At 49.0% G+C, this 19626-nt stretch overlaps 1 protein-coding gene and 1 long non-coding RNA gene across 3 annotated transcripts in view; one reads left to right on the top strand and one right to left on the bottom strand.

Annotated features, from left to right (window-relative positions):
- Nucleotides 1-19626, bottom strand: part of Pknox2 (PBX/knotted 1 homeobox 2) — a 242733-nt gene that overhangs the window by 98436 nt on the left and 124671 nt on the right. The window lies entirely within an intron of this gene.
- Nucleotides 958-15331, top strand: LOC134477635 (uncharacterized). The gene is made up of 3 exons (XR_010049713.1): nucleotides 958-1350; nucleotides 11085-11199; nucleotides 13417-15331. It is a non-coding gene; the product is annotated as an uncharacterized LOC134477635 (long non-coding RNA).

Raw genomic sequence — 19626 nt, 5'->3', positions numbered from 1 at the left:
CCTCTGATACCTAGCCCATCCTAGGACAGTTCCAGCACCTGAGTGCTAACTTAACATGTAGCTCACCAAACTGTGGTTGTCAGTGTACAACCTGTGTGCCCCACTAAGCATACAGCCCTAAGCAGAAGCTCAGACCCTTATACCTCTATATGTAATTTGTTTACCAAGTGATCAATGAAGATTTGTTGCATGAAGAGGTAAATAAAAGTGTATGTTCCGAAGATGGACAAAGTATACAGCATACCTTATGCTGATCTCCTTAACAAGGAATAATTCTACCCAATTTAGTATTGAACCCTTGGAATACCTCTCTGAAGTAGATATTATCACTCTCACTTTTATATAGGAGGAACAGGTTAGGAAAGTGAAATGACTTGCTTGGAGTCACAAAGCTAGTCAGGTGACCCAGAGTTTTATTGTGACCTCCTTGCAACAGCTCCGTGGCACCTGCCCACCTGCCCACACGTCCACCTAGCTAGGGAGACGGTGTCAAAAGGCTGAGTCGTTCTGCCTCACTAGGGAAATAAACAAGAAGAATTTTTCTTCTCATCATTTGGTGAGCCAGTGACATTTTGTTTGACAAAGAGTCTAGGAAAAGCCTCTCCTGGGACTAGTTTTGGAACCAAGCTCTGATAATATTGTGTTATTGAAAAGAGATGCTAGGAACTGAGCTCTGATGGCCTTTTATGCGAAGTAATTTATGCAGGAAAGAAGAAATATATACATTTTTAAAGAAACAAATTGATTTACACATAGTCACAAAGACAACGGTAAGTGCAACACACACACACACACACACACACACACACACACTTGCATATGCACACATGAATATGCACATACCCACACACAAAAAGAAAGTTCCAGATCCACAAGGGCACAGGTTCTGGTGTGTGTTCACAGTCATGTTTGCACAGTGAGAAGCCAAAAGATTCCAAGTCAGAGGGATGTGCGGCCCACAGATACGCCCACTTGCAGCACAGTCTGCCTGCCCTGCCTTCCCCTCCCATGCCTTCCAGGGGAATTTGCAATTTTCCCCACACATGTAAATTTCAGTCATTAAGGAACACAGAGGGAGCGTGACATTGAAGAAATTAATCTCTCTGTGCCCCCTGTGTTTCTCAGGGTCCTGCTTCCTCCCTGTGATCCACTTCACGTGGAGATGGTGCCAACCCAATGACCTGCTGCCCGGGGCGCAGCTCCCACTCAGGAAGATTTATCCCCTGCGCCTGGAGGAGGCACAAGCACAACCTGCTCTGAGGAAAGCGGGGGAAGGATAACAAGGATAACAAGGAAATACAATTCTCATTCAGATGCCGCTCAGAAATGGATCTCCGAAACCGAGGGATGGTAAGAGGATTTCCTTCACACACTTCCTTCCCCAGGCGGTTTGTAAAGGGTTGGGATTTGCAAGGGTATTTGAAAGTCAGGAATTCCCTCCTAGCCATGCTGATGTTGGCTTGGACTCAAAGAAGCATCTAGGGTCCCCGTTCCTATGGCCCCTTGAAAATTTAGAGAGGCCAGATTCTGCACTGGGGCTGGAAGCAGCTAGTTTTATCCCAATTCTGAGTGCTCTGGGCCTCAGGTTTGCCATCTGTAAAATGAGAAAGTGGGGACGGGATGGTCACTTCGTCCATCATCTGTATCAGGGGCTACCTTGCTAAGCCTTGGTTAGTAGGGCTTTGCATACCTCTGAATTCGTAAGATGACTTAAAAGGTGTCCAGCCATATCCCTGAGCTCTTTGTTCAAGCTTCATTATAACTATGAGGTTAGTTGTACAAACAGGATAAGCAAAACTGAGTTTTAAATGTCTTGGTTGAGGGTTAAAAAAGGGTTAAAAAAAAATCACTACTGATTCGAGTGATAGCCCTATTTAAAAGCAAACTACCAGCAAAACGCACCTTGAAAATCCTGGAGTTTTTGTGTTGAAAGAATGTTTTTTTCTATTGCCAAGGTCAGATATGTTAAACACTAATTGTAATTTTAAACCTGCTGACTTTTTTCTGGGTTGAGGATGGAGGCCCAGGGCAGCCGGCCCTTTGGTTCAAGGGAAAAAATTGACTTTCTTTACCTTTTTCATTTTTTTTCCCCCCATCGGTACCAGGGATCGAACTCACTCACGACTACACACTTGCAAGGCAGGCACTTATGCCGCTGAGCTAAATCCCCAGCCCTAAAATTGACTTTCTTTTGCTATTAAAAAGAGGGGCCCGGTCTGAAATTAGATGAAAGGGAACCAAACTGTTCCTCACTCATTCAACATGTGTTTACTGAAAGCCTGCTCTGTGCTAGCAACTGTTCAAACTTCTGAATAGGCCTGATACAATCTGCCAGCGTGCCTAAGGCTTGTATTCTGGTTGGTAACAAGATAATAAACAACTTATATAAATAAAATGCATAGAAAAGACATTAAGGGCAAAGGACAAAAGGTAAAGGAAAGGGGTGAAGTGTCAGGAGTTTTTGCTTCAGGGCCAACATTTACAAGGCCCCCAAAACCTCAAGAATGGAAACACAAACAGCCAGTGCCTTCCCAAGCCACACGGGGGCCTGTGACCAAAGATCAGTGATGCTGCCACCTTCATGGATAAATACCCAGAAATATCCCGTGTACCCTCCAGGTATGCACAATTATTATGAGTCAAGCAAAATCTACAACTTCTAAACATTTTGCTGATCATACATTTTTGCTATTAATTTTGATTTTAGAGACTATTGCATTAAAATATTATTTCACTTGGGCCAGGGATTTAGCTCAGTGGCATAAGCCCCTGCCTGGCAAGTGCAAGGTTGTGAGTTCAATCCCCGGTACCGGAAAAAAAAATTATTTCAGTTGATTACTGAGTTTCTGGGAATCCCCATAACCCTTAAATTTTGTGCCTGGGGTAATCGAGTCCTAGCACACCTTGTTCTATGTCTCCAGTAAAGACTGTACACGTGTAGTCGCTGTGCAGTGTGCAGAAGAGGCCACATCCGCACATGGGCAGTCCATGCAGGGGGCAAGGAAGAGGCCCTGCAAGCAAGACAGAGAAAGATGAACAGGACATCTTCTGGGGATGTAACCAGCATCTAAGCACTGCCTTCTCCTGGAATGTGGGGAAGCCATGGGCTTTCTGCCGTGAAGGAGGGAAACCTAAGTCAATCTATTGGGGTGTTCAGTGTGAAGGTGACCACTCACTTTTAAGTGGTTAGGGACTGGGAGAGGGATGGCAGATGGCTACTGCAAAGAAGTACCCTGAAAAAAATCAAGCTATGAAAGTACCAGCGGCTATGGAGAGCTCTGGGGTCTGAAGGATTAAACCTTCATAAACATCTGGTGGGGTGGGGTGGGGAAGCATCAGTTGCTTTCACTCCATGGGAAAATCCAAGAACAGCTCCTTGCTCCTGTGTCTGCCTCAAAGAAGGTGAGGCCCCTCAGCATCTCAAGAATGGCAGGCATTAATGTAGAATGAAAAAGAAGATTCTGGAAGGATGAATACTGGCTCGCTGACTTGCCACCAAGGGAAGGCCCAGGCCCCAGGCCAGGTCTCTGCCCTTACTGTGGATCCCTGCCTTTCTCCAGCACCCTCCAAATCCCAATGGTAAATCCTAGACCCCCCCATTTGATCCATCTCTATGCTCAAAAGTCTTACTATTTTTTAAAAATAAGATACATCTTTGGCACTTTGTAGTTGAGCTATGATATGATTCCTACAGAACTTTTCAGGGTTTTTGTTTATGACTCTGTTTGAGTCCCTAGCGGGTAAGGACTGGCAGGTCACACTGCTGCGGTCTGAGTGTGCCCCTCCTGAACTTGCAGTGATAAACTTCTGAAGGTTCTGCCCTTACGAAAGGCTAAAGGGAGCTTCCTGGCTCTTTCACCATGTGAGGAAATGCCATCTACGAGGAATAAGCCCTGATTAGACATTGAATTTGCTCATGTTTTTCTCCAGTCTCCAAAACTGTGAGAAATACATTCCTGTTATTTAAAAGCCACAAAGTCTAAGTTAGTTTGTTATATGAGCCCAAATGGACAAATGTATATACTCGTGAACCAATCTGAGGTTGTCTGCTCTTATAAATAAAGTTTTATTAGCACACAGTCACACCCCCTTATTGATTAAGGTCTGACCACTTTCCATTAAGTGGCATGGTAGAGTACAGTAGTTTGATAGTAGCAGAGCTGAATATTTGTAGCATGAAACCTGAAATATTTGCTGTCTGAACCTGTACAGAAAGTTTGCTGACCCTAGTCAAGGTCATGTTCAACTGCACTCTGCCCTCTACACGGCACCTGGTCCTTTCAGGCCCTTGCTTGTTCCTAGGCTGGGCTGACCTCACCCCACATTCTCAGAGCTGATATGCAACTCATTCCTCAAGGACTCAGCTCATTACTCATTTTGTGCATTTCTGAATGCCTACACAGAATCCCTCTGACCTCCACATGGCCAATTACATTTACGCTTAGGGTAACCACCTAAATTATCACTCATAGGGGAAAAACTGTGAGAGTGATGGAGAGGTGATTCCCAATTCCACAGCAACTCCAGGCTTCTCCTGAGACCACTCCTGGTCCAGCAGGTCCTATAGTGCCGCTAGCTCTGGGGTCTGTTTCCTTTCGCCTTCTCATGGTGGAACGTATCTCCTGCTTCCCCTAGCAGGCAGCATGCTGAAGGACCAGGACAGTGTGGGGAGTTTTTAATTGTCCAAGTGTCCTTGTGCAGAAAATAAGATCAGTTAATATTTGTTGAAAGAAAAGAAGGCAGGGCTCTGCCCCAAGCACCATCTTTAAGTGCAGCCAGCTAGAACAACAAAGCATGGGGGAGCCAGCAGGTGGAAGGACAGGAGGGATGTGCAGCCATGGAGGTTGCATGGTTGTGTTTTTGTCATTGTGCTTATGGTCCACAGGCCACTGTGTGCCTGGGACATCTGGGGTAACCCAACCTTTCTAGTTTCCTGCAGTCTAACCCTGCTCTCAGCAATTTGCCCTTCTGACATCTGCTCAATGAGGCCGGGCCACTTGTCCTGTTCTGCAGGATCCTCTGTGCATCCAAATGCCAGCTTGGAGTGGCCAAGGTGGTCAACGACAACCCAAATCCCTGCTGTATTAGTTAGGAAAGGAAGGGAGCTGACTCACGGATCACAGCCTGCTTCTGTGCATTTTTAGCTGAGGCTGAATATGATGGCCAGAATTTAGATATGCATCTTCCTTTTTATAAGACTCCAGCACATTCTATAGACTTCTGTTCACTAAAGCGGAGACAGGAAGCAGCAAGGGACAAATGACCCATTTAACATTCTCGGAATGCCCCATCTGCTCTCCCTTGAGCAGCCACATTTGAAGTGCAAATCTCATCCTGCTATACCCTCTACCTCCCACGTCTCCAATTTGTCACTAGTTTCCCATTCGACCAGCACCCATCCGTACAATGGTCACAACCTTTCCAGCTTCTGGTTCACTCTTTGCTTTCCAGAAACCAAGATGTTGCTTCTTCCTACCACAGGGCATTTACATAAGCTACCAGAGCTCCCTGGCAGATACTCTTCTTCATCTACTTTCAACTGTGTGTTTTCATGTCTTGACTCAAGGCTTCCTCCGGGAGCTATGCCAAACTCTCCTACCTTATAAGGCTTCTTACTCTGTGGACCTCTGACGTCTTACTGTGTGGAATGAAATGATTAGAAATAAAATCTAGGCGTTAAATTCCCCTTTCTTCTCACCCTGCACTTGCAGGTTTTTATCATTCTTGCAAAGATGCCTTTAGAGACCTAAGACGGGCAAGGCCACATGACAGAGGTGACACAGGCCCATGCCCAGACCCGGTTCAGGATAGGAAGTAAACATGAACAGGCCTGTACTAGGGCAGAAAGACAATTAAGAAAGAGGCCCAAGCCAGCACCAACCAGCTGGCAGCCAGCGATTTGCAGCGGGTCTTGAATCTTCTAAGCAGCCTTCCTATACTGGGCTCAGGGGGAACCCAAAGGAGCCCGTTCACACCTGAGCTTCTCTCTCCTTCCCTTCCTGCAACAGTTTGAACATTCCCCTTCAAAATTCATGTTGAAATTAAATTGCCACCGTAGCAGTATGAAGAGGAGAGGCCTTCGAGAGGCGATTAGTCCAGGAGTGCTCTGCTCTCAGGAGTTCACTAGTGCTGTCTGTCATCATGGGAGTGGGTTTGTTATGAGAGTGGGTTCCTGATTTACAAAAAAAGAGAGAGATCAACTGGTTTTCTCTGTCCTGAGCATATTCCTTCGTCCTCTGCCATGCAATGACAAAGCAGGAAGCTTTACCAGACGTAAAGACATTGCTGTCTTTTGGGTTTCCCAGTCTCTAGAACTGTGAACCAAATAAACTTCCACCTTTACAAAGTATCCAGCCTGTGGTGTTGTATTATAGCAACAGAAAATGGACTAGGATTCTTCTTCCATCCCCCCTCCCCTCCCCTCATTTGCTGTTGCATCAGTGTTCTATGAATGGCCAGCTTGTCCCATTACAAGGCCATTTCCCCGAGCTGTGGGGCTGCACCTTCCGTGTCTTTGAGCTCCCACAGCCAGAATGCCAGGTCAGCACTCAATCAAGACTGAGGCTGCCTGCTCTTACACAGGTAGAGGGTAGGCCACTTAGGTGCACCTGCCTGGCGTGCAGAGCCAGAGGAGAGCTTTAGGTTCCTGAATTAGGGTACAGCAGGGAGGCCACCTGGGGCAGTGCAGCTCCAGGTGTGCAGAGGGTCAGTTCTTCGGAGAACAGAGAGCAGCCTTCCACACGCAGCCCACTGGTGGGCTGAAGCTGCTGCCCGAAAGCCTGGAGCAGATCGGCCCCCATGTGAAGCCTGGAGCAGGTCACCTCTCACTTTCAGGTCTGCAGGAAGACAGACCTTTGCCTGGTGTTTAGTCAACCTGCCCCATGCAAGCCCAGGCACAGCTGGCAGCTACACCCCTGGGTGGGGCTGAACAGAGAGACCCCTGCAAGCTCTGACCAGAGAAAAAGCACAACAGCTGTCCCTGTGTTGGCGCTAAGCCCACTCTCTGTGAGGAGGTCTCTCTGCACTGGACCAATAAATAATAGAAAGTCCAAGGCCCGAGGTAGTGTACTCATGCTGCTGAGCCTCGGGCAGGATGGCAGAGCAGCCTGCCAGGTCAGGAGCACAGGGATTAATAACACATCAATTTTAATGCGGGGAGAGGGGTTTTTTTCCTGCTTCACAAACAGCAAAGTGAATGTTTGAGCATCCTGGCAGGGGGTTAATGAGGACTCTGATTAGTTATTCGGATTTCTCCCCACTGCCTCAATCCATCCTCCTAGAGAGGAGAACAGGAAGGAGGTGTGTGTGTGTGAGGGGGGGGGCACCACACAGAGTGAGAAGAGGGTCCTCCCACCCCTGAGCAGGTTCCAGCCTGAGGAAACTGCAACTACCCCACCCCAGCCCACCCCGTAAACACTGTGGCAGAAAGGAGCTGAGAAAGGCTGGGGCTGGCGTGGCCCAGCCTCTGGTTTGGGAGACCAGGGGTGCGATTTATTAGCTATATAAAGGGCAGTGAGAGCTAGGGTTGTCCTTGGGGCAGGGGACCAGAGGCATCCTCATGGGAAGTCTCTGCCTTTTGGACCAGGTGATTTACTTGGGGCAGAGCAGGGCAAGAATGGGGAAGTGATGGGGAGGGCAATGGCTTGTGTGACGGCCCCTGAGAAGGGGCCTCCCCAGCAGTACCCCCAGATCTGGAGCAGCACTGCCTCCCTGGTCCCCATCTCTGAGGCAGCTCCACTGGCGGGGCCTCCTACATCCTCCTCTCCTCCAGATGGTGATGGATCCTCTTATCTGAAGTGACACGGAGGGCACGAGAGGGCACTGGAGAAGCAGCTTTTCCGTTCTCAGGGAGCGAAGTCACCAAGCCACCTGGACACCCGCTCTGCATCTTCCCCACGTCACGACACAAGTGGACTTCTGAGCGCAAACTCCCCAAACCCCTGCCCACCCCAGTTCCTAGCCCATCTGCTGCAGTGCAGAGCTGGATCCAAACCTGCCATGGTGACATCATGAACCAGTGACACAATGGCAAAGACATCACACTGCAGGGGCTCCAAGATCATCTCAGCGTCACTGAGTACTCAGGATGCATCCCTCTGGAGGTTCCTGAGATCTGCCCAGCTTCCAACCCCATGTTCTCAGACTGCATGCTGAGGCCCCTCTATCACCCCTCCCTGAGCTTAGGGTCGGCATCCTCTTCCCACCCATGGCCTTGAGTCCTCTTGGAGATTTACAAACTGTGCTGCATGCCAGAGTCTCAACTATTCTCCTTCATTCAGAATGACATAGCCATTGCCTGCCAAGGGGTTGAAGTGTGCTGGCCACCATGCCTGGGGCTCCACACACCCAGACCCCAGGGCCTGCACCTGGCCTCTGAGGCAGTACCAACACACATCTCCCCAGCACTGTGGCCTGGTGCTGTCCTACAGAACATTCTGCATCAATGGAAATGTCCTATCAGTACCTGCTACGGAGCCCTTGGATTGTACCTAGTGTGACTGAATTTTTCATTTTATTTAATTTGTTATTTATGTACATTGCTTGATAGTGGTCCTGTACCAGACAGCACAGGTCTGGAGGGCCCTACAGGCAATGTAGCAATACCACACTGTTAGCAAAGAGCCCCGCCTAGAGCCAAATCGGGTTTGTCTCCTTGAGGGCAGGCAGGCTTTACTATGGTGTGGGGCTTCCAGGCATCATCATCAAGCATGAGCAGAAACGAAGGTAAGGTCACCAGACACAGTCAGCGTGTCTGTGAGGCTCCTGTGGTGCCATCCAGCACCAGGTCTGGGAGGATGGAGGGAACGCTGAGGGAAACAGTGATGCCTAAGGCCCCGCCTCTGTCCTCCAGCTGCTTCCAATTCAGGTGGAAGAAGAAATAAATTCAACCAGGGCAGAGGCATTCAGGTGCAAAACCGAGTGGTGTAGGATGCCAGCCGGATTTCCCACAGCACCCACCCCCAACTCAACCCTGCCCGGCTATGAGGTTCATTCTGTCCATTGCGCCCCCTCTTCCTGGGGTTGGCTTCTCCTACGTTTCTCTCTTGGCAAATGGGGACTCCCACCCATGCCCTCCCACAACCCTGAGCACACTTCCGCGATGCCACCTACCTAGAGAATTGTAATTACAGTGTGTGTGTGTGTATGTGTGTGTGTGTGTGTGTGTGTCTCCTACAATGACACCCGTGGAGGTCAGATGGTGGCTTTGTCTTCCTTGTGCTCAGTGCACCTGAGTGTGTGTGCCCCACCATAGGAGGCAGGGAGGGAGCAAGTCTGTCTGCACTGCATTTGTTCATGCAGGCCAGCCACCTGCTGCCCTCTGCTCCCGGCCCCATGACCTTTCTCCACATGGAGTGTCCTGTAGGGAAAGACCCCCAGAACATTCCCAATTCACCTCACAGCCTGCTCTCCTGAGGCACGGCAGGGGGGCTCCTCACAGAGCCTGGTGCCCCAGTGAGCTCTGGCGGTGTCTGAGGCAGACTCAGCAGCAGCCTGCTTCAGCCTCTCTCCAGATGGCTATGGCTCTGTCACCTACAGATCGCCCTCTCCCCAGGCCTTGGGGTCCCAGTCCTGACCCACCAGACACATCATTAACTGGGACTGCCAGGGACTGCTCATTGCAAACCTCAGTTCCACCGCAAGGCAGTTACCGTGGTGCCTGAATCCAGGAGCCAGACTCTGTTACCATCATCTTTATCTCCATATGCGCTTCCTGATTTACAAAGCCAGCTCCCCACACATTCTCATTCAATCCACACCACTCCCTTATGAAAGCTAGGTACAATTCCCATTTTACAGACCATCAATAGAGGAGCAGAGAAATTAAGAAACTCATCCGATCTAAAATGGTTGAGCCTAGATTCACACTCAGATTCAGAATTTTTATTACAAACTCAGTGCTCAATACACTGGGATTATCAATATTTTTTAATTTAAAAAGGATTACAGAGAAAGAATGGGTTTGGAGGAGGTACCAATGAGTCTATTCGAGGATGCACTGTATTCAAAGTTTTGATGCACACTGCATAGGGAAAGCTAGAAAGGGGTGCCCAAGGCTATCCTGCACCCCCAGTCTACCATGTATCCCTCCCACACATGTTGTTCCCTAATACAATCTTATTTTTTAGTCATGTGCCCTTTACAGGGACTTTACAGACTTCCTTACACCACTGACTTCTGTTAGCACACCCAGACCCTGGGGCCGCTCCAAATGCTGCTTCCTTCATGAATCTTCCCTGGATCTTCCCTAGGAGCCCTGGCCTCTTCTCCTTTTGGGTTCTCCCAGCACTTTGTATATTCCGTATCCTAATTCATTCCTTGCTATCTATGCCTAAGGACTGCCTCCTCCATGGGGTCTAAGGCAGGGATGGTTCTGGTTCACTTTGGTGTCACCCATAGTATTCAGCACCAAGCCTTGGGCATAAGAAATAATTAAACACGTGGTTGAGTTGAGCCAGGTGTGCTTGCACATGCCTGCAATCCTGCCACTCTGGGAGGCCGAGGCAGAAACATTGCAAGTTTGAGATCTGCCTGGGCAGTTTAGCAACTTAGTAAGATTCTGGGGATACAGCTCAGGGCCAAGGCTCTGGGTTCAATTCCCAGGTCCAGAAAAACAAAAAGAACAACTCCCCCACCCCCCAAAAAACAGTTGTGTTGAATTGTGTTTCTAAGGAGAGCTATAAGTTTTAACCCCTATCTTCCAATGGGAAATGGGAAATGTAGCGGGCATCAGAGCTTTGTCTGAATCTTCACTTCCAAACCTGAGCTGTGTAACGAGCCAGAGCACACGTACAAAAGCTAGAAAGAGGGCTTATGAATGAGAAGTAATACAAAAGAGGAGCTGAAACCTGTTGGAAGCGTTGCAGGAAAGCCGAGCACAGAAGGAGCAGGAGTCTGAGAATACCTCTCGCTCCACACCCACACACATTCCCTTTCTCCTCTGTTACAAAGCAATACATGAAGCAAGATGGAAAGAAAAAAATAATAAGGAACTGAGGCAGCTATCGCCTGCGGCCGACAGGAGGTTTCCTGATGACAGAAGGAAAGAGAATGATTTAACTCCCACTCTGCTTTGTGTATTTTAGGGATGATGCTCAGGAATCCAGAAAGATGATTTTGAAAGAGACCGGTGAGGGAATGGTAAACTCCAGGCTGAGGATCCCCGCAAACTGCATCTCAGAGAGCGCAACAGACTTAAAGGTAGGACTCTGGAACCACTGTTGGCTATTTGTGAACCCAGGGAAACAAATAGTGCTCAGAAACAGAAATAGGCAATATCTGACTGCTTCCATAACATGGCAAATACAAGATTCTGGAAGCTACCAGACAGTGCTTCACATTACCTGCCAACAAAAAATTCTAAATGAATTTGTTTACAGAATGAAGAAAGAATGATCTAAACCCAGAATGGCTTCATTGAGAAACAGTCCTGTCAAACTTTTTATCACTCTTAAAAACAAAACAACTTCTAGATTGGTAGACCAAAAAAATACTGAGGGGTAGCGTGACTTCAGCAAGACATATGTTAAAAATCTTCCGTGACATTGGAATAAGATGGGATAAGAGATAGAGATCTCCTAGCTAGAAGAGTGATCGTTCTCATTCGATACTCAAGTGCAGATTTCAGTCTGGAAGGAAGTTTTTGTGTTCAAGTAGCTGGCTCTATATCACCGAACAATTTTTAACAAAGACCTGCATAAAGTGTAGAAGGTACACTTTTCACTCCCCACACTGGAGAGGACAGTCCTGAAAAGGACTGAGAAGGAGCTTGTGAGGCGGGAATGACAGGCGAGAAGCAAGGAGAGAGCCGATGTTGAACAGAGATAAATATACATGTATCCATTAGAGCAAAGTGCAAAGTGTACGGTGAAGGAGACAGAACTTACACGCATTTCAGATGGGGAAAAATGAAGGGAAATTTGACTGACAATGTAACAGGCATCAGTAGAACACTGGTTTAGATTTCTTGCCAAAAGAAAAAAAAAAGGAAAAAGTAAGAAAGAGACAAAAAGGATAACAGTGACCTTAAGCTACATGGTACAAGGCCTGTTCCAGTGAAGCGGGCTGTGGTTCAGATCACACTACAGAAACTTTTTTTAAAAATTATTGATTGTTCAAGATGGGATATAAATACTCAGTTCTTTAAAATTTATTTTAACTGATACATAAAAATTGGACATATGTGTTGAATCTGACATGATGCTTAGTTACATATATATCTACTGTAATGTTTAAATCAGATTAAAGATATCTATTTCCAAGCTGGGCATGGTGGCACATGCCTGTAATTCCAGAACTCAAGTGGCTAAGGCAGGAGGATTGTTGCAAGTTCAAGACCAGCCTGGGCTACAAAGTGAGCTCAGGGCCAGCCGGAACTGCACAGGGAGACCCTGTCTCAAAAAGACCCCCCCAAAAAAGATATCTATTTACACACACACACACACACACACACACACACACACACACTTTCCCTGGAGCTAGGGATTGAACCCAGGGCCTCATGCATGCTAAATAAGAGCTTTGCCATCATGTCCCACATCCAGCTCTTTCTGTGACTTTATTTTGAGGCAAGGTTTTGCTGTTTTTCAGGCTCAGATTTGTGATTCTCTTGCCTTCCTCTCCTAAGCGGCTGGGATTACAGGCATGTGCCACTTTACCCAGCCACATACCATTTCTTTACAGTGGAAACAGTAACAGTTCTTTCTTCTGGCTTTTTGAAATATACAGTATGTTACTGTCTAGCGCAGCAGAGCATCTTACTCCTAACTATGACTTAGTACCCAGCGACCACCTCTGCGCACCCCCCCCCCCGCCTCCGGAGGAAAGTGTTTACTTCAGAAGAGGATGCTGAGGGCTCGCAGTGCATCTGCAGAGGAAGGCTGGGATGCTGGGGAAGGGAACGCACCTGCAGAGCAGGAGGCCAGGGAAGGGCATGACTGTCATCTTTAACACTTAACTATCGTGCAGAGGAAGGCTGGGTTTATTTCGTGCTGCCCAGAGAGCAGATCTAGGAGGGAGGGATGGGCATGACAAAGACCCAGAGGTCCCCTTCATAGGAGGAAGTTTTACCAGTAAGAGCCGCCTACAGATGAAAAGCTGCTTTTCCCAGGAACCCTTAGGTAAAGAAAGAGAGTGTGCAGGTGGAGATGCCTTCCCAGATTGACAGGTTAAACCAGTTGACCTCCAAGGCCCCTTCCAGCTCCCTAATGTTATGAGACCCCTGAGTGAGGAGGATGTTTCTGATGTGGACAAAGCCTCCCCAGAGTCCCTGGAATACATTGCAGAGGTCGCCATCTCCTTGGCCAATATCATAAATCTCTTTCTGCGTTCTGGGGAACTGCTCTGGGGAGAAATCATGGTGGCCATGACATGTGGCATTTGGAAAAGAGCCAACGTTTTCCCTCTTGCTTTTCACAGAGATTTTTCTCCCTCCCAGGATTTCTGGAATAATGTGGCTCCATGCAATCTTCCCCCGTGTCCAGCCCAAGCAAAAGCAGAGCTGACCCTCATGGTCCCTGGCATGATCCACAAGGAAGGAGGTGCCAGCAGCAGTAACGGGGTGCACTCTGAAGGGGTCCTCAAAATCCACAGGCATGCAGTGTTGGCTCAGAGGAATTCTGCTTGTAGTCTTCTCTGTCTTTGCCCAAACTGCCCCTCTGTGGTTACATTTCTGGGTCTCAGTAATCCCCCTGGGCTTCACCCTTTATGATTACATTTTTGTCTCCAAGTTGAAGCCGTCCCCAGCAGCACTCACTGTGTTTCCCTTGAGCTATGGAGAACTGGGTTCCTATCTCATGTCATTCCTTCTCTGAGAAGCAAGCTCCTGGAGGTAAAAGGGTTTGTTTGTTGTTATTATTAGACATGCATATGAGTGGCAAGGCAACCGTGATTCGTCGGAGTTCTAGCCCTGGCTTGGACACCAACTTCTTTTGGTCTTTTGTTCCTCGAGAATAAAATGCGGAGGGTGGGGATATAACTCAGCAGCAAAGCACCTGCCTGGTAACCACAATCCCAGGTACCAAAAGAAGACGAGGAAGAGGAAGAGGAAGAGAAGGAAGCAGAAGCAGAAGCAGAAGCAGAAACAGAAGCAGAAGCAAGAGAAGGAGAAGGAGAAGGAGAAGAAGCAGAAGAAGAAGAAGAAAAAGAAGCAGAAGCAGAAGCAGAAGCAGAAGCCAGCAAGCAAATAAGCAAGCAAGAAAGAAATAGAATAAACTGAATACAGCGCAGAACCCTCAGTTCCATTCAGGCTCCCCATCTTATGATTTTGAAAGTGTTGTGGGGTATTTATTTCTATCCTGTTTGTCTTACTATCTGCTTATATTTCAGATGTTTTTCTGTTGTCACTCAACTATCCATCCATCCAACCATCCATTCATCCATCCACACCTCCCTCCCTTCTCTCCCTCCTCCTATGGGTGAACTGGCAGCAGAGCGGCAGAGAGGCCTAATCTCATGGCCCCCAGAGAACCAGTGGCCAAGCCCAGACTGAGCCCCCACCTCCTCCCGTGCACGCTGGGGTCTCTGAGGTCCACCGCCTGCATCCTCAAGCTGCTCGCCTCTCCCCACCCCCACTGCAGCAGCACACTCGGCAAGTCATTTATTCCTCCATAACATTTGCTCGAAGGAACGTTACCGCTGAATTATAGCCGGCACCATTATCTCACAATAACTGTCTGGGAAATGTTAATGTTAATGCATGGATCATGCAGAATGCCACATTAGGGGTTTTATGGTGGACATAACATTTTTATGAACTTTTTCTGTGGTAGCACCAGGCTTTGATGGAAAGAACAGGAAAAAAGAAAGAAAGTATGGGGAGGAAGAAAGAAAATCCAGCACAGGGGAAGCGGCCTGGGAGCAGAAGTGGCATTTGATGGCCCCGAAGGCTGAGTCACGGAGCAGTAGCTCCCTGGGGGCAGGCCCGCCCGGCAGCGGGCCAGAGAGTTGAATATCTTTAGCATTAGCTATTTGTGAGTTGGGGAGCAACTGGCCAAATTGGCAACCGGTGGGAGACAGGGTCTGCAGGGGCAGACCCATAAAACTTTTCAGCCTCTGCAGCCACCTGTCACTGGGCCAGCACTTGGTGCCAGTGGGGTCTGACAGGGAGGAGGAAAGGGGTGTGAGAGGCTTGGTCGGGTGGCAGCCACACCTGTGGGTGAGAGGAGAGGCCCTGGCAGAGCTGCAGAGGGGCTCACCTTGGGAACCGATGGCTAATGGCTTAAGGAGATTTTAATTTCTGCCATTAAAGCAAAAAAAGGAAAAACACAATCTCGGGAATGGCAGGATTTTACACCTGGCTTTTAAATAGGACCAATAAAGGCAGTGTTTAGCATTTTATATCCTTGCTCAAAAATAACGATCTTTGGTTCTCATCTCAGACATATTTTAAGGGAGCCTGTGTCTCCTGCTTCCAGAATACTCTCAGAAGGCTGGATTTATAGCTCTGTTCTTTACCTGCCTTGGGCTCAGATTTAAGTCTCATAACCACCTCATTTCGGTCATCTTGTCCCTTCTCTCCCCTTCCCCTCCCACTCTGGTGGCTGCCCCTAGTGCTGTGACTGTCATTTTTCTTCTAGACAGGAAGTTGCTTAGCTCCTGCCCCTGCAAGACCCTAGTTATGGACGTTGCTTTGAGCCCCGTAAGATGTGGGTCAGGAGTGGGTGGCAGGCCCGGAGGGGTAGAGGTATGTGTGCAAGGTCGGTCTCAGAAGCCAAGAAGGATACAAGGAGTCCGCAGGAGACCAGTCCTTTTGAGAACCCTTCTGTGGGTTTGTGGAGAAGACCTAAGCCAGTGAGCACGGTTTGACGGACAGACCTTTGGGTTCAAGTCTCACCTCCAGGCTGTGTGACCTCACACAGACCATTAGGCTTCCAGTACAAGGGTAAGGCCAGCATGGAGATCTCTGAGAGCTACTTTTGCTCCAGGAGTCTCTGAGTTGACAGCCATCAGAGCATCTGGAGTCCTCAACTAGAGCTTATCAGGGTGGACATTTGTTCATCTTACAGGCAAGATGACTGCCCCGGGCATTGGGCCAGATGAGTTTAAATCCAGACTCTACCACAGAGAACTTGAGCAGGCTTTTTAGACACTCTTAGTTTCCATATCCTTGAATTAAAAAAGGAAATAAAAATGTACCACCTCAAATCAAAATATCCAAATGAGAAAAATTCCCAAAATGCTGAACGCCCACACGATTCCACAAGTGAATGGTTACACTGTTAGGTTCACAGATGTGCCACATTGGAGTGAAAACTCCAGGCAGGCAGAGATCTCAGTTCGTTTTCTTCATGGATAGACTAAGGCCTGGGACAGCACTTGGCACACATTAGACTTTCTGTTAATATTTAGTGAATGAACAAATGCCCAAGAGCACCTAAGAAGGTATTAGTTCCCCAGTTGCCGCCCTAATCTTGGTTGATCCCTAAGTATTCACCCTGAAGCTTTCCATGGAAAGACATTGTCTAGGGATACAGGACTTTTCAAGTCCCTTAATATAAAATGCTGATTTAGGGCACATTCAGTGCATTCATGGTCTGACGCATAAGGAGTTGGCGCCAGCCCTCATCTCTGTTCCCTCCAGGACTAAAAGCAGGTGTACCTGGTCCAGACAGCAGGCTCTGAGCCCTGTCTTCAAACATCCCCTCGCGTGCCTCCCAGCCTGCTCCCCTCCTCCTTGGGCTGCCACACGCTGGCTCCTGGGGACCCTTGCCATATGTTCCATTCCAGCTCTAAACTGCATGCTAATTGTTCTGAAGAACAGCTCCAGCTGGAAAAGCAGGCAGGCCGTTTACAGACCTTAAGATAACACCCAGCTTCCCGTAAGCCAGGGGGTTTCCAAGAAAGGGGAATGGAAAGTCTTCCTTTCAGGGCCAGAGCTTGGTGAGATGGGGCCCGGGGGTTGGGGCTGCCATCCAGAGAATCGGCTCTGCCTGGTCACCCAACTGAACCCATTTCAAAGCGGCCCTACCCGAACAGTCTTCTCTGGGGAGATCCTGGGGTGTTCCTTGGATCCAGCTGGCTGCTCCCTGAATGTGATCCAGCTGGCTGCTCCCTGAAGGCTCCCTGAGTTGTGGAGGGTGCTTTCCAACCAAGTCCCTGGCTGCTCCCAGATCCCTGCCACATCCCTGTATCCACAAAGAAACCCTTTAGTATCAGCCTCTACTGTGGCCCATCACTGCCTCTCTGCTCTGATGGGTCACACAGCTATCTAGGGTAGTGAGGAAAGGAGTGATGGGGGGGGGGCTTCCATAGCAGACAGGAGGACATCAGCATCCCTCTGTCTGCCCTGCCTGTGAGGCACAGCCCAATAGCTTGTCTTTCCCACTAGGTAGCGTGTCCTGTAGTGGGTTAGGCTTAGGCTTAGGCTTAGGCTTAGGCTTAGGCTTAGGCTTAGGCTTAGGGTTAGAGGTCCCTTTCCTGATGCCTGGCTCTCCACATAGGCCCATTTCCTTCCCCAGTTTTACTATGCCATACACAGTTTTTTCCTTCATTTCTGCCCACATTGAAGTAGCAGCTTCCTGATGAAGAAGGCATACGAGATGGAGTTGTGGGGTCAGGCATGCTGAGTTGGAAAGAATCTTCAGGGCCATGATTCCTGCGGGAAGAAGCTGGGCAGAGCTCTAGGGCTTCCTGCCCACATTCCCACCTTAGTGCTGGCTGTAGTCAGTGAGGGCTCACCTTCACCCACATCCCTTTTCCAGCCCTGGGACCTGTCTGGGGCTGTGATGGGGGTGCCAGAACTGTGACCAGAAGTTTGGAGTCTGGACTCCCAGAGTTAGCTGTGTGACCCTAGGACAGTCTACGGCCATACCACCCTGAACGCGCCCGATCTCATCTGATCTCGGAAGCTAAGCAGGGTCGGGCCTGGTTAGTACTTGGAAGGGAGACCCTAGGACATCACTCAATCTGTACCCCCATCCGCTCCTCTGCAAACACAAGTGTGGTGCAAAGCTTGCTTTGCAGCCCCATTAGTGCATCTAGAGGAGGCTAAGAAACATAAATGTGAAAAGCCTAGGAAAACTGCAAAGCACAGTTCAAAAAGTAAGCAGTTTAGGTTAACAGTTATTTCCAGGGCTTGAGTCCCTCTTAGCCAGCAGGCGTTAAGGTGCTAGAAAATTCTGAGACAACTGTCTGTTTGACAGGGAGTTTCCCACCTGGCTTGCAGCACCCAGGCTGCGGGTGGTAAGAAGAGCTGCAGGAGGAGCTCTGGTATCTATCTGTGGCATGGCATCATCTCCAGGTCTGCCTCTGGGGATCTGGGGCTAAGGCAAGGGGAGTGGCTAGAAGAACGGACTCATGTTGAGATGCTGCCTGTGTGGAGGGTGAGCTGGGCGCAGGAGCGGGCAGTTCAGATTGCAGTTGCGTTGTGGATTCTGCATTCCCCAGGGTTTGCACAACTCAGATATTCCCCACTTTATCTCTGACTTCCTAGCCCCCCCTGGGAAGAGAGGTAGAGAGGGTGTGGGGGAGTGGGTAGAGAGCCTCCTTTCTGGGGAGTGGCCAGCCAGAAGAGGAAAACCTGTGTAGGCTCTTGGCCATTTGCCTAGAGGGCTCAGGCTGGAGTCAGAGCTTGCATTTCATCTACTTCCTTATCAGACATGAAGATGAGCCTAAGATTGACAGCTCCTCCCAATGAAGTAGAGTTGGAGATGACCTTGATTTAAACACCCAGCATGCTCCAAAGGGCCTAACTTCATCCCCTTGGGCCCATGGCCTGCCCAGTGCAGGGAGTGGCCAACAGCTCCTATCATCCAGCCTCTCTCTAGCTAAGGGAGGTGATAGGAGAGGGAGCCACAGGCTGGCTTTGTCCCTGGAGGCCTGAGGCCTCCATACAGTACATCCAGCCTGTGGAAGGTGGCAAGGGGACAGAGGTCAGCAGGAACATCACACTCACACCCCTAGCAGCATCAGAGGACAGGGGGGAAGCAAGTCTCGGATCAGACACGCCTTGGATAGTTAGGATGGCCAAGGGCTAGGGCAGCTCAGGGCAACAGAGGTGACTCAAGTTGTCTTCATCTCCCCAGGCCCAACTTCTAGGTCTGAAAGGTGGCCTTTCGGTTTGTGCCATCCATGCAGTTCTGTTTGCTGCCGGGCTTTCACTCCCCTCTCAGCCAGTAGAACATCTGCCTGTTTCCCTAAGGTTCAGCACTTTCGCTATGAGGTCTCCCCGATCTCCCGCAGGTAGTGGAGCCACCCCAGCTCTAGATCCTCCAGACAGGCAGAAGAGTTGTATCTAGAAAGCCAGGATCGCTCTCAGCTCCCTGGCAGATGAGCATCAGGCCCCAAGGGCCTCGTGTCGAGGAGCTCTCTAGCACATGCCGCCAAACATGCTGGAACCTGCACACAGTAGGGGCTGGGCAAATGGCGGCCAAATGACTTAGTTGACGCAAATAAATAATTGCATGCTTTTCTTGGCTTAAATGCCATCTGTGAATGCAACACTCAGCAAGAGAGAGCTGGTAAGACGGCCAGGCCTCCTGAAGCTTGCCCTGGGAAATGGCTGTCTTCCTCCCCACGGCCTCTCACTGCCCACTTGGTGCCCAAGCCCAAGCCCGAGTCCACCAAACCCAAACTGTTTTTTTATTATTATTATTAACGATGAGACAATAGATGATCTTTTGACATTTT

This window comes from Cavia porcellus, unplaced genomic scaffold (assembly GCF_034190915.1).
Source record: "Cavia porcellus strain 051 isolate PalLab524CR breed Dunkin Hartley unplaced genomic scaffold, mCavPor4.1 scaffold_9, whole genome shotgun sequence".
Taxonomy (NCBI): Eukaryota; Metazoa; Chordata; class Mammalia; order Rodentia; family Caviidae; genus Cavia; species Cavia porcellus.
This window is presented reverse-complemented; position numbering and strand designations above follow the sequence as displayed.